At 47.5% G+C, this 4,873-nt stretch overlaps 1 pseudogene; it reads right to left on the reverse strand.

The window, feature by feature from the left end:
• Positions 1-2,236: 2,236 nt before the first annotated feature.
• LOC112578929 lies at positions 2,237-4,464 on the reverse strand (annotated as a pseudogene).
• Between the last annotated feature and the right edge of the window lie 409 nt (positions 4,465-4,873).

The raw sequence follows: 4,873 nt of genomic DNA on the forward strand, positions 1-4,873 counted from the left end.
TTAAACCTGTAGGAATTCCTGTCGGCTTTTTTGCAGAGGCATTACTTGGGATCTGAATGGTAGGGAGGCTCCTTGTGGAAGGTGGTTAGGAACCCAAAGCCAACTGTTTGCATAAAGACAGCAACACAAAAGCGCCAGTCCTGTCCTCGAGAGGAATTACCTGCCACTGGCGTCACCGTCTGGCTCTGCTGTGTATATGTGTCCTTGGAATTAGACCCCAGAAAGGCAGCTCCAACTTAAATTGCTAAAACCTATTGTTCAGTCACTAAGTCATGTCCAACTCTTGCAACCCCGTGGACTGCAGCACACCAGGCTTCCCTATCTGTCACTGTCTCCTGAAGTTTGCTCAGATTCATGTCCATTGAGTCGATGATGCCATCTAAAACCTTTTGGTGATAGCTCAGTTGGTAAAGAATCCACCCTCAATGCAGGAGAGCCCGGTTTGATTCCTGGGTCAGGAAGATCCGCTGGAGAAGGGATAGACTACTCACCCTGTCCTTGGGCTTCCCTTGTGGCTCAGCTGGTAAGGAATCTGGCTGCAATGCGGGAGACCTGGGTTCAATCCCTGGGTTGGCAAGATCCCCTGGAGAAGGGAAAAGGCTACCCACTCCAGCATTCTGGCCTGGAGAAGTCCGTGGACTGTGTAGCCCATGGGGTCACAAAGAGTCAGACTCTACTGAGCGACTTCCACTTTCACTTTAATTGCTTTAAGGGGGCAGGGGTATAACGGATCCACTTTAGAGATCTTGAAAGTGGAGAATTTGTCCCATAAAGATTCTTATAAAAGTTAACTGAAATAACTGATAAGGGTTTTTTATGGGCTAACTAGGAAACTGTAGTCAGATCTCAGTAAAACCAGGTTGATCAGTTTATAGTTCCTTTAGTTTTCTTATTGTCACAAATGCAGTTAATCAAGCCCCCCAAAATAAAAATAAATCTGGGAGCCAGATAAGATAAACACAAGTCCTCATGCATGGTGGCAGGGCAAACTGGTTACCCTAACAGCCCTGCAGGAACCTGGTCACAGCGGTCACTGATGTTGAAGCCCATGGGAGGAATTCCTTTTCCTTTGCCTGCTCCTGACTATTTCAAGAGAAAGTCTCAATTTGGGTCTGTGTGCTTGGATTTCTATTCTTAAGGAATGTCCCTCTCAGAGAGCAAGGGGCCTTGGGTCACACCCCCTTTAGCTGATAAACTGGTTCAGCCCCTCCTGGGCTTGTATTCTTATTTCGCAGTTGCCTCCCATTTACAGCAACTGCTAGTAATTTTCCTATTTTAGAGAACGACACAGAATCTTTTTTTTTTTTAATATGTAATTTTAACTCAAAAAATATAAGTAGCAACACAATGTAAACTTTGTGACAATAGTTGTGGAATGTCTGAAGTCTGAGATGGAGTCAGTTAGGCCAGGGTTGCCTCAGCTTTCCATATAAGTGCAGTATCCAGATTACTCTGAGGACCCAGGTGTCCAAAGCCAACTGATGCCATTAGTATTGGACGAAGTTTCCTATTTTACCTGAACAGAGACAAATGATTCTGACCTACTTTAATGAAATTTGGGAAAAACCAGCTGAGGCAGGCCCCATCATGTCCAGATTTGAAGGTGTTTGGGGGGATTAATGAAACATACCAGAAATATTTGTTTTTCTTTCCCCTCAAACAAGTGTAATGGATGTCAAAGTGTTGATGCTAATTTAGATCCTGATTACATATTGTGAAGCCTTAAATTCTGCTTCATTAATTGTAGCACTGGTAGCTGTTTTGCACAATATTGCACACTAAGCTGCAGGCAGCCTGACAACAAATACTGGAGGAAAGAGAGTTTTAAAAACCAGCTTGATGAACCATTGTCCGTTAAGAACTTGAGCAAAGATTAAAACCCTGAGGCTTTTGCAGGCAGACCCTGAGCAATGGTCTTCCAGAAGAACATTTCCTAGCTGACAGTTTGTTTGAGATGACAACTCATCGGTGGTGTTTTGCTGACATTTTCAATTAGGCAGACAAGCCCTGTGATGAATGGCATTACCAAAACTAATAAAGCCCCCCCCCCAAAAAAAATTACAGTATTTGAAATCCTGAATTTTTACTAGCAAAAGTAAATCCTGTTCACAAGAACACAGCAATTAGCCCTTGCCCCCGCCAAAACCTACATCCTTAATTAATTAAATTAATAAAGCCAATCCAAAATGTGTCATTTAAAAGAAGTAGGTTTTCAGGTCCGCAGTTGAAGAGTTCATCAAGGCTTTGCAGCTGGAGGGAATTTAAAAATTCTCACTTTCCGAAAATATCTGACAGTCAAGGGCCAGGAAACTAAGGTAACACTGATCCTCATGGGTGTGTGTGAGTGGATGGCCTACGCTACCACGAAGGGGCTCGTGCCGGCTGCCATTTTTGACTGGACCAGTGACTCTTTAAACCCGAGTTTGAGCAGGACGGCTGACATGCCTGCACTACTTGAAACAACCATGTAAGACATGCCCCAGGAGATTAATGAGATTCCAGTGTGCAGCGACACGCCAAGAGCACCATATTTTTGAAAAGTCTTTCAGCTGCTGCGACTTGCTTTGCTTTTTCTCCTCTGTACTGTTGATGTTGCCTCCTGTTGTCACAGTGGCTTTGCTGGGGTCCTGGTGGCCATGGCAGTTCCCAAAAGGGGCAGTGGTGCCCAGGAGCCAGGTGGCGCAAGACTGGAGCTGGGCACTTGCTTTGCCCACAAGACTCAGCAGCGCAGCAGCCCAGCCATGTTGCGCAGCCTGGCATGGGTGCCTGTGCAGCTGCCCGCTGTGTGAACAATGCCTGCTTTTAAATGCAGTGGTGAACGAGGTTAAACCAGTGGCCTGAGATCCGGCCCACTCAGCGCCTGGCCCATCTCTCTACTAACTTCCTCTCTGAATTTAGGAAAAATCCCAGACTTCTCTGGCCCTCCGTTTCCCCATCTGTAAAATGAAGGTTCTCATCTGGATCAGACTGGTTGTTGTACCTGTAGACATGTTTGATGGGTCCATGGAGTGTTTGTTTTTTTGGTTGCCAGTGTTAAATGATTAGGATGGTTTCATAGCAACATCCAGATATCTGATTTCTCTGGAAACAGCATCAGGAGATCCAGCCACACTGGACCCGCATTTCAGCACTTCCCCTTTTGAGTGGGGAGGGCTTGTGCGTGCCAGCTTACCCCAGTCCTCACCCTGCCCTATTGCCTCTTGGCTCTGAGGCTGGCTGCTGGTCATGATTTATCCCCATGCTCATCCTGCTCTTCCCATGATGCAGTTAAGAGGAGAGTGAAACATTTCTTACTTGCAGACCTTCTCCCCCTCATGCTGCTCATCCCTGTAAGTATTGAATTTGCAGCCCCCAGATAAACTGGTCTCTTATCTTTTTCCAGGGATTGCACAAGCAGCTCCAAATGAAGTCTGTTCAAAAAAAAAAAACTCCTGGTTCCAGCCCTTGGCCTCTGCTCCCACCTAGCTTCACCTCATAGGAAATGACTCCCCTTGACTCCTCTCTCTCATCCTCACACCCCGTTCCCCAACCCAGCAGTGAATCCTCTTAGCTTTACTTCCAGAATATAATCAGGAAGCTGGGAGAGTGGCTTCCCTTGGAGGAGGGGTAGAGACATGCAACAGGCTTCTGGGGGCTTCTGCGGGGAGGGGGGTAAGTTCCATTTCTCCGTCTTGACACTGGTTACTTGGGTGGATTTGTTGTAAAGCTTCATCCAACTGCACGCACACTTAGAATAAATGAATCTTTCTCTTGGAAAAAAAAAGTGAAAGTGTTAGTTGCTCTGTTGTGTCCAGCTCCTTGCAATCCCATGGACAGTAGCCCACCAGGCTGCTCTGCCCATGAAATTCTCCAGGCACGAATATTAAGTGGGTAGCCATTCACTTCTTCAGGGGATATGCCAGAAATTATGAATATACAGTGGCTAGCAAAAGTAAATCCTATTCATGAGAACACAGAAATTAGCTCCTGCCCCCCGACCCAGCACAGCCCACCCCCGCCACAAAACCTACATCCTGTTATTGGACCTTCTCCTCTTTTGTTTGAACCATTCTGGCCGTCTCCTCACCACACTCCCTGCTTCTGCCTCACCCGCTTTGGTCTTGTTCCCACACAGCAGCCTAGGGAATCCTGTTCAAGGCCAATTGATATCATGTCATTCATTCCTCTGTCCAAAATACTCCAGAGTTGCCACCTCCCTCAGGGCCAGAGACCCACCTGCCCCCACCCTCACCCTGTTGCCTTCCTGACCCCCTCTTCTTACTTGGGTCAGTCACGCAGTTCTTCCAATAGGCAGTCATTGGAGGAATTGTCTTCCAATGACTCGGGGCCACTGTACTTGCTGTTCCCTTTGCCTGCCACACTGTTCCTCACACATCCTCACGTGGCCACCGCCTTCGCTTCCTTCCAGTCTCTCCCAGACTCCACTTGGTCTTCCAGGAGGATCCTGTGCAGAAGGTGCCCCATTGCCTCCCCAGCTTTGTCTCCAACCCATTCACGAGCACCTGCTCCCATTTCCATTCACTTGCTCATTTGCCTCTTGGCCACTCTGGGGGCCAAGGTGGTGTTTGCTTTGTTGCTCCAGCCCTGGTTTTTGCACTGGTGCCTGGAAGGTAGTGGGTGCTTGGTAAACATTTACTGAATTGAATTCCCTCATACAAGCCCAGCCTAGATGTTGGAGAAAAAAAAATCAAGGAGCCAGTGTACTTTCCTACCACTCTGTCAAACACACACACACACACACACACACACACACACACACCCCACCTACCCACAGTCTTCCCTGCTGGAGGCAAAGCAGAGTAGGGTCCTGGCCTGCAGCTTAGAACAAAAAACAGAACCCTTGGGGGGTTTGGTGCCGATCAAAGGCCTCCGG

This window comes from Bubalus bubalis, chromosome 14 (genome assembly GCF_019923935.1).
Source record: "Bubalus bubalis isolate 160015118507 breed Murrah chromosome 14, NDDB_SH_1, whole genome shotgun sequence".
Classification (NCBI taxonomy): Eukaryota; Metazoa; Chordata; class Mammalia; order Artiodactyla; family Bovidae; genus Bubalus; species Bubalus bubalis.